We start from the raw sequence: 11,220 nt of genomic DNA, 5'->3' as shown, positions 1-11,220 counted from the left end.
ATGGAAACAACCAAAATGTCCTTCGATAGATGAATGGATAAAGAAGTTGTGGTACACATACACAATGGAATACTATTCGGCAGTAAGAAAAGATAATATGGAACATTTGTGACAACATGAATGGATCTTGAGAGTATAATGCTAAGCCGAAATAAGTCAGACAGAAATAGCAGAGAACCCTATGATTTCACTGACATGTAGTATATAAACCAAAAACAACAAAAGAACAAGACAAACAAATGAGAAACAAAAACTCATAGACACAGACAATAGTTTAGTGGTTACCAGAGGGTAAGGGGGGTGGGGGGAGGGAGATGAGGGTAAGGGGGATCAAATATATGGTGATGGAAGGAGAACTGACTCTGGGTGGTGAACACACAATGGGATTTATAGATGATGTAATACAGAATTGTACACCTGAAATCTATGTAATTTTGCTAACAATTGTCACCCCAATAAACTTAAAACAAAACAAAACAAAACAACAACAAAAAAAAAAAAAACAAAAAAAGAAAACCAGGATTCTGATCATAGCAAAAAAAAAAAAAAAAAAGAAAAAAAATGTTTGGGAACCTACTCTCCTTCTAGATTTTTTGGAATACTTTGAGGAGACTAGGTGATAATTCTTTTTTTGAATGTTTAGTAAAATTCACCCATAAAGCCACGGCTTTTGTTTGTTGGGAGTTTGTTGATTACTGGTTCAATTTCACTGGTCATAATCAGTCTATTCAGATTTTCCATTTCTTCTTGATTCAGCCTTGTAAGGTTGTATGCTTCTATAAAGTTGTCCATTTCTTCCAGATTGTCTAATTTGTTGGCATATAGTTGCTCATAGTATTTTCTTAAGTGTTTTTGTATTTCTGTGTGACTATTGTCACTTCTCTTTCATTTTTTATTATTATTTTTTTTAATTTGTGTCGTCTGTCTTTTTCTTGATGAGTCTGGCTAAAGGTTTGTCAATTTTGTTTATCTTTTAAAAATCCCAGCTCTTGATTTCATTGATCTTTTGTGTGTTTTTTTCTTTACTTTTCCTTCTTTCGTTCTTTTTTGGTCTCCATTTAATTTATTTCTGCTCTGATCTTTATTATTTCCTTCCTGTGCTCCCTTTGGGCTTATTTTGCTATTCTTTTTCCAGTTCCCTTAGGTGTAGGGGCACGTACCATGTTGATTTGAGATTTTTCTTGTTTCTTTAGGTAGGCCTGTGTTACTATGAATTTCCCTCTTTGGACTGCTTTCGCTGTCCATAGATTTTGGGTTGCTGTGTTTTCATTTTCGTTTGTCTCGAGGTATCTTTTGAGTTTTTCCTTGATCTCATTGTTGACCCATTTATTATTTAATGAGCCTATCTAATTTTAGAGCTACTAACTAGAAATTCTTGCTGGAGACACTAGAATAAAGCTGAAACCTCAGGTAAATACAATGTCAATGTAAGAGGGAACTAAAAACAACTTTAGCCCAAAAACTGAAAATAAAGAAAACATGTCTATTTAAATATGGTGCTAGGTAAAGGGGAAACTGTCTTAAATATTTGAAAACAAAGTATGGATCTCACTATATATTTGAGTCTATCTGGTAAAACCAAAACAGACAAATAAAAACCTATAATCAAAAATTCTTTTTAAAACAGTCCTGAGTTTGTTGTAGTCCCAGGAGTTTGGCAAGCAAAAGCATTTCTTCTCTGGAGGAATGCATTTTTAATACACAACTCAAAATAGTAACATAAGGTACAAAAACAAAACAAACAAACAAACAAAAAACCCAGAGGTAAGAACTAAAATAATGCTTGAGTAACCCAGTCTCCACAACTAGAGCTGTCAAAAACAATTGACAACTAAAATAAATCCATAGGGTATTCAAATATTGCAATTATAAATTTAATATTTTAAAAAGAAAAATATGTTAGAAACGAAAGCTATAAAAAAGGAAAATTAAAAATGGTATGGATGGGTTAAACAGCAAAATATCACAGGTGAGGAGAAAATTACTAATCTTGAGAAATTCAAAGGAAGAAATTACAAAACTGCATCACAGAAAGACAAAGAAATAGAAAACATAAAGGAGCAGTTAAAATACACTGAAATTAGAATAAACATGACTAATATAGATCTATTCAACAAAGAATAGATAAAACATATGAGAGACAATATTCTATGTAAAAACTGATGACAAAGGCACAGAAAACATAGATTCAGGAAACCCACAGTATTTAAATATCCCACACAGGATAAATAAAAAGATACTCAGATTCAGACATATCACAGAGGGACTTATAACACCAAAGATAAAGTTCTTACAAGTCAGAGAGAAATGAAAAAAAAAAAAACACAAAAGAAAAAAGAATTTATTTATAATTAAACAGGCAACCAGCTGCTCACAGCAGAAGTAAAAGATAGTAGAATTATATTTTTTGCTGATAAAACAACAACAACAAAAACCTTTCACCTAAAATTATATAACAAGCAAAGTTATCTATTGAGAATTAGACAATTTCAGGCAAACACAACTGAAGGGCATTTAACACTAATAGAACTTAACGCCAAAGAGTCTTCCTATATAATATATTTGATGGAGAAGGATTTTTATCTAATTGGAAAGGTCTGAGAAGCAAGAATAGAGGCACACATAAGAAAAGACGAAATAGTGCCATTTGCAACAACATGGATGGAACTTGAGATCATTATGCTAACCAAAATAAGTCAAACAGAAAAAGTAGAAAACCATATGATTTCACTGATATGTGGGATATAAAACTGATTAGCAAAGGAACAAGACAAACAAATAAAGAAACAAAAACTCTTAGACACAGACAATAGTTTAGTGGTTACCAGAGGGTAAAGGGGGAGGGAGGATGCTAGAAGAGGGTAAAGGGGGTCAAATATATGGTGATGAAAGGATAGCTGACTGGATGGTGAGCACACAATGTGATATATAGATGATGTATTACAGAATTGTACACCTGAAACCTATGTAACTTTACTAACAATTGTCACCCCAATAAACTTTAATAAAGAAAAGGAAAAGAATTGATGCACACAGAAATTGGTTAATATGTGGATAGTAAATAAACTTGGCAAGTATAACATTTATAGTGTTATATAAAAATATAAATAAAATGCTGAAGAACATTGTTTCATGAGGTAGGAAGAAGGTGATGAGAGATAGTGATTTATCTCTTTGTACTTTTTGAGAGGGGCATATAGATATTGAGCAATATAACTCATTAAACCTCCTGCCAGAATCAGTAAAAGAATAGAAATTGTGTGTGTAAATTCAAAATGAAGAAGAGGGGAAAATCAAATGAAAAATAATAAATGCATCAAAATAAATAAGTACAGAGAGGAGGAAGAAGTGAAGAAGGAACAAGAAAGAAAGCAGTACAGAAAATGATAAAAATGAATCTAATTGTGTTAATAATCACAAAAATTTACGATGAGAAAGTGATTCCACATCAGATTGAAAAATTCAGCTATGTTCTGTCTTAAAGAGGCTAATAAAAATACAAGGATAGCCTTCTGGTTTTCGGTTCAGCGCATAAGGAACTTGCAAGTTATTACTCCATTTAACAAGCAAACAGCTGAACAAACCAAAAAAGCAACAACTCTTCTTAGATCATTGAGAGAAGTGAGGTTACAGGGGGAACCACTACCACCACACTGGAGAGACAGACAAGGGAACATCAGCAATCACAAATTCCTGGAGCAGAAACTTTCAAGCAGACATATCTCATCAGGAACCAGTACTGGAAAAGAAACATCTGAATGGTAATTGACAAGTTTTTGGGACACAGTGTGAACAATTTAGAGAGGTAAAAACCACAGCGGGAGCCAACCATGGGTTGAGGGGGGCGGTGCTGTGGGTTTTACTTCCAGGAGCTGTACTAGATTCTCATAGAAAACATCAGAGAAAAATTCCCTCACACTTCTAGCAAGAGGGAAAAAGGAACCATTTTGAAATATGCCAGAGAATTTGGTCCCTCATAACAAAGCCTTTTCTCAGTAGAAGTTATTTAAGAGTCTACACTAATGAAGTTTTATCAGAGCCTAACTGACCTTGTGGAAGGGAAATACCCAACTCCTGTTCACTCTAGCTTACCGTGTAGAGGAAGGGAAATAATCAACCTCAGCACACGATAGCAATGCTGTCCAACAAAATGACAGGGGAGATCTGAGAAACTCTTGTGAAGTTTACAGTTCAGAATCACAGGTTCACTAAAAGACTGAGATTTAATTATAGGACTATAGAATTCTATGCTCCTCCGGACTATAGAATACTTACTACCACGTTACTAAAGGCCTATTTACCTCAGTTCATTTTACCCAGTACATCTTGTCTGGCTAACAAAAAAATAAAATAAAATACAATTACAAGGCATACTACTATAAGGCCAAACCCACAATTTGAAGAGACAAAGGAAGAATTAGAAGCAGACTCAGATAAAACAGGAATGTTAGAATTATCAGAATGTGAATTTAAACAACTATGATTAATATGCTAGAGGCTATAATAGATAAAGTAGACAGCATGCAAAAAAGGAAAGGCAATGTAAGTAGAAAGATGGAAATTTTAGTAAAGAATCAAAAATAAATGTCAGATATGAAAAAGACTAAAACATAAATGAAAAGTGCCTTTGATGGACTCATTAGTAGCCTGCATGTGGCTGACTAAAGAATCTCTGAACTTGAGGATATGTCAATAGAAACTTCCAAAACTGAAAGGCAAAGAGAAAAAAGACTGAAAATAATCTATTTCTATATCTTTGTCTCTACACAGAGGGTGCCAAAAAATGTATACACATTTTAAGAAAGGAAAAAACTATTAAAACTGTAATACTCAATATATACTGATAACAGAAGATAAATACAAGTCATGTTTGACTTCTGCAATGACAAGAGGTGCTCAAAGTGGTTACCATCAGTGTCCAGACACTTCTGATTATAGTGGACTGCTGCTTGAGCAACGTTGACCAAAGTGTCCACTTGTATACGTTTTTTTGGCACCCCTGATATATCAAACAGAATAAACAAGAACTGTGGGACAACTACAAAAGGTGTAAAATATGCATAATAACATGCTCATAATAATACACATAACATGCCAGAAGGAGAAGAAAGAAAGGAAGATATGTTGAAAGCAATAGTGACTGAGAATTTTCCCAAATTAATGTCAGGCACCAAACCAGAGTTACAGGAAGTCAGAAAACTCCAAGCAGAAGAAATGTCAAAACAAACAAACAAATAACAACAACAACAAACACCTCAAACATAGGCATATCAAATTCAAACTACAGAAAATCTAAAATAAAAAATATCTTGAAAGAAGTCAGAAGAGGTAAAAACTTACCTCTACAGGAGCAAAACTCAGAATTACATGTTACTTCTTTTTAGAAACTACATAAGAAAGACGAGAGTAGAGTGCAATATTTAAGGTGTTGAGAGATTAAAACCATCAACCTAAAATGCTTTACCCTAAGAAATTATCCTTCAAAAGTGGATTAAAAAGTACAAATTGGAAGTTACAAAATAGGCGTGGGGATGAAAAGCAAAGCATAGGGAATATTACAATGATATGGTAATAACTATGTATAGTGCCCGGTGGGTCCTAGACTAGTCAGGGGGATCACTTCTTAAATTATATAAATTATATAAATACACCTGATGTAATGTACAGCATAGGGAATATAGTCAATAATATTGTGATAGCGTGCTATGATGTCAGATGGTTGCTGGACTTATTACGGTGATCACTTCTTTAGGTCTATAAATGTTGAATAACTGTGATATATACCTGAAACTAATATAATATTGTATGTTAGCTGTATTTGAATAAAAATCTTTTAAAAAAAAGTGAAAGAGAAATAGACTTTCACAAGCAAACAAAACTTCAGGAAATTTGTTTCCAGTAGATCTGTCTTCCAAGAAATGTTAAATGCAGTTATTAAGAGAGAAGAAAAATGATATGTCAGTAACTTGGATTTAAATAATAAAAGGAGTCCAATTGGACGAAAAAATAAGTAATGGTAAAGTACAAATTTTAATTTTCCTATATGTATTTATTAGGTTGGGGCAAAAGTAATTGCTATTTGAAATGTTAAAAACAATGGCAAAAACAGCAATTAGTTTTGCCCCAACCTAATAATTGATCTACAGATAACAGCTTGTTCAAAATAACAATAGCAAAATGTATTCAATTATCTATATTTATGGATAATAATAAGCTTATTTCTGTTTATATATGTGTGAAATGAATGACAGCAATGATATAAGGGCTGGGAGGGAGGAATTAGAATTATTTTGTTATAAGATACGCTATCCATGAACTGGTATAGTGTTATTTGAACATAAACTTGGATTTATTATAAATGAGTATTGCAAACTCTGGGGCAATAAAAAAAAATGGGGAAAAAAAGAAGTATAACTGACATGATAAGCAAACAGAGAAAATGGAATCATTTGAAATGCTCATTTAAGCACTATAACAGAAAAGGCAAATAAAAAGCAGAAGACAACAACAAAAAAGGATGAAGAACAGGGGCAACAAATAAAGGCAGTAACAAATATGATAGATATTTGATGGATAAACAGTTGGATAGATAATCCAACTACATCATTAATCACTTTAAATGTCAATGGTCTAATTGCACCAATTAAAGGACATTGAACATTGGATTGGGTCAAAACAAGACCTAACTTTTTGTTGTCTATAAGAAACTAAATTTAAATGTAACTACACATATAGATTAAAATTAAAGGGATGGAGAAATATACGCCATGTTAACGCCAATCAAAAGAAAGTTTAAGTACCTATATTGATTTCAGACTAAACAGATGCAAAGCAAAGAAAGTTATCAGGTTATAAAAGGGCATTACATAATGATAAAGGGTATAATTCTCCAAGAAGACATAACAATCATTAATGTGTATGATCCTAGTAACAGAGCATCAAAATATGTGAGGCAAAAACTGATGGAATTGCAAGGAAAAATAGACAAATCCACTAATCCACTATTCTAGTTGGAGATTTGAACACGTCTCCATCAGAAATGGACGTCTCCATCAGATTTAGCAGGGGGGAAATCAGAAAGGACATAGTTGAGCTCATCGGCACTATCAATCAGCTGGACATCTATTGACTACTTCATCTAACAACAACAGAATACATATTCTTCTCAAGCTTACGTGACACATTCACCAAGATAAATGACATTCTGGGTCATAAAATACACCTTAACAAATTTGAGAGAATAGAAATTATACAATGTCCTCTCTCAGAGAGTAATAGAATTAAACTACAAACCAATAACAAAAAGATAGCTAGAAAATACCAAACTATATGGGGATTAAACAACATATTTCTAAATAACATGTAGGTTAAATCCCAAGAGAAATTTTAAAATATTGAGACCAAATGAAAATAAAAATACAACATCAAAATTTGTGGGATATAGCAAAAGAACTGCTTAGAGGGGAGTTTATAGTCTTGAAGGTATATATTAGAAAAGAAGGAAGATCTGCAATCAATAATCTAAATTTCCATCTTCAAAAATAGAAAAAGAACTAAATTAAATCCAAAGTAAGCAAAAGAAATAATAAAAATTAGAGCAGTAATCAATGACATTGAAAATAAGAAATCAGTAGAGAAAATCAACAAAACCAAAAGCTAGTTCTTTAAAAATATCAATAAAATTGATAAGCCTTTAGCCAGGTTAGCTAAGAAAACAGAGAAAACACAAATTACTAATATTAGAAGTGAAAGAGGAAACATTAGTACAGATCCCATGAACATTAAAAGAAGAATAATGGAATATTATGAACAACTCTATGATCTCAAATCTGATAACCTACTCCTATTTGGACCAATTCCTTGAAAGACAATCTGCGAAAACACACACAACAAGAAATATGTAATTTGAACAGACATATCTATTGGAGAAATTGAGTCAGTAATTAATAAACTTCCCAACAGAAAGCTCTAGGCCCAGGTGGTTTCACTGGTGAAGTCTGCCACACATTTAAGGAAGGAATTACACCAGTTCTCTGCAATCTCTTCCAGAAGTTGGAAGTAGAGGCATTACCCTAATGACCAAAACCAGACAAGAAAAGAAAACTACAGACCAAGATACCTCATGAACATAGATGCAAACATCATTGACAAACTATTAGCAATATTTATGAACAACACTACGATCACAAATTGGATAACCTAGATGAAATGGACAAACTCTTCGAAAGACACAATCTGCTAAAAGTCACACAAAAAGAAATACACAATTTGAATATACTTACATCTAAATCTATAAATTTTGTTTTACTCACTAAATTGCAAAGGTTTCTTTAGCATACCGTATTGGAGATTTACTCAGCCAACTGTGTTCCTGTCAAACTACATTTGGTTTAAAGTAATTATCCGGGGTCATGAGACTGAAGCTCTGATGGGACACAGTGATGAGAAGATTGGCAGATCAGCTGTCCCAAGAATTAACTCATCACTAAGTAGATTTTATAAAGGTCACTAGTGGAACTTCTCATCTTAGATGTAGAAATGGTTCCATAAGAATAAAATCAAAGAAAGTTTTGCTGTTTTACAGGCCTTCACAACTGTACAGGTTTGGTAACACTTGTTATTCACAAAGAATTGTACCGAAACCTCAACAACTGTGGCTGTACTGGACTTTTGTCCTTGGTATTGGACTACATACAACGAGAGCTGAAAAGGACTTTGAACATCAGCTAGCCCAAATGTCTATGAACAAGAAAGATATGCGGGTCAGTCTTCCCTAACTCCTCAAATTCTTTGGGATGTGCCTGTTTTACATATAATCATAGCATTTTGGATTTCTCTTATCATAATAGTATAGTAAAATTGCTTTTTACTTGTTCGCTATCCACTAGAATGAAAACTCACTGAGGACAGTAATTATAATGTTAGCATTGAATCTGCAGATATACAGGGCATTTTCTTATCTATTATAGAACTGTAAGAATAATAACACATCATATATACGGCAAGTTCTGATGTGTGTATCTTACCTCATATCAGTGATTTTAATCCTGTCAGGAGATAGCTATTACTTACACTTATGATTTGCTTTTTACAGAAGAGATTAAGACTCAACAAAGTGAATCAACTTGCCCAAGTTACTACACTGTTACTACAGTGAGTAGTGCATTCAGGATCCAGCAGCACTTTAATTACAGAGACTGCACTCTTCTTACACATTGCATTAAACTGCCCATCATCCAGTAGCCTCTCCATATTGTTGAGAACAGATTAAACAAATCTAATTGAAGGAATAGATATGTGAAACACAGGTATAATATAATTCAATATGCTAAATTATATAAAATCAGTAAATACAAGGTATACTATATATTTTTATATACTATATACACTTGACCTAGAGAACCTTCACAGAACAAGAACATTTTGAACTGCAATTTATACTACTACTTTAGAAACATTTTTAATTCAAATGAAATATAAGAAATTTTATTTTATCTTCTTAAGAGTAATATTCTCTTAGGTTCTTATTCTGCCTTATGAATTTATTTAGTTAGGAATTAGTAAACTATACTATAAATCATTCTTAATCAACATTTGACATTGATCCTATTTGCATTTCTCTATATATCTTCAGCTGTACTTTTGTTGTGAAAAGTGAATGACAATCAAAATGAATAATCACCTCTTCTGACTGCTGAGAATCAAGTATCCTTTTTGTTTTTTATCATTTGTTAAATTCCCCATTGTTGAATTAACAGCATTTGGTTTAACAGACTGGGCTTTTAGAAAAGGGTATCCTTTCTTGGATGAAACTGAGGAATTTGATGTCACTTATGTGCACTTTACATTTACAATATTTAAAGTAACCTGATGAGATAATGGAATCTTCTTGCATGTTTATCTATGAAATAATTAATTTTAAAGCAAAGCTTTCCATATGATTATCTTTTTTTGGGGGGGGGTAAAACTTACAGTCTTCATAATGCAACTAAATTTACTGGTTTTAATTTTAAAAAAGACATTATCAAGTTTCTTTAATTCAATTTTTCATTGCTCTGATTGTCATTAATGTTCATCCCGCCTTACCCATTCCCTCCACTTCTTTCACTAACTTGGAATTAAAGTAGGGAATAACATTTAAACATTTCAATTAAGGGAATGGTCAAATACTAAAATGAAACAATACCTTGGGGTGGCTGGTTAGCTCAGTTGGTTAGAGCACAGTGCTAAAAACACCAAGGTGGCTGGTTGGATCCCTACATGGGCCACTTGAGCTGTGCCCTCCTTAAGTAAAAAACAAAAAAGCAAACAAAAACAAACAAACAAATAAACAAACAAATAAATAAAAGTAAAATGAAACAATATCTCAAAAAGCATATTTTTGGGGAACAGATTTACTGTTTCTGTGTTTAACTGCTCTGCTACAGGGAGAAAAATTTATTTTATATAGGTTTTGTGCATTGTTACATCATTGCAATACAAGATTTAAGTTTTCCCTAGGTTTTCACACTGCTCCCCACTCCCGATTTATTTTAAGATGATATTGTTTGAGACATAGAAAATAGCCATTTGTTTCTTGAAATAGAGGTTTTCGGTGAAGCCAAAATTACCAATAGTCCGAGTGGTATTAGATCTCTTTGGAGAAATGCTGATTCTAGGAACGGTTTAGGAAATCTACAAGATGAGCCTGGAGCGTTTTGTAGTATCAGAAAGTAAGGAAGTAAGGAAGTGATCACCTGGACCCCCCACCCCCAAAAATGAATAAATAAATAAATGAAAATCCACAGTGGCAGAGGTATGTCAAAAGGACACAGGGATAAATTGAAAGAGCTCCCAATGGCCAAAGCTGAAATAATTTGAGCAACAAAATAAAATGTCAATTTATAACCTAAATTATAAAATGAACATCCATGTATATATTGACATAATGATTGAATAAATAATTAAATGGGGAGAATAGACAAATATTTAATGCAGAAAAGTTGCAAATAATTTATGTAGATAATAGCCCTCTAGGAAATGAAGCATAACTCCCCTCTCCTTCAGTGTGGAAGGTGCATTGTGACTTTCTTCCAAAGAGTGCAGTGTGGAAAGGAGGAGAAAGAGTAACTTCATAGTGGAGATAACTAACAAACACTATCTCAAGCCAGGTGATGAAGATTAATATCAATAGTGAAAAGTCATATTGATACTATGAACTCTTGATGTGATATGATGAGA

The sequence above is a fragment of the Rhinolophus hipposideros genome (genome assembly GCF_964194185.1).
Source record: "Rhinolophus hipposideros genome assembly, chromosome: 18".
NCBI classification, from domain to species: Eukaryota; Metazoa; Chordata; class Mammalia; order Chiroptera; family Rhinolophidae; genus Rhinolophus; species Rhinolophus hipposideros.
This window is presented reverse-complemented; position numbering follows the sequence as displayed.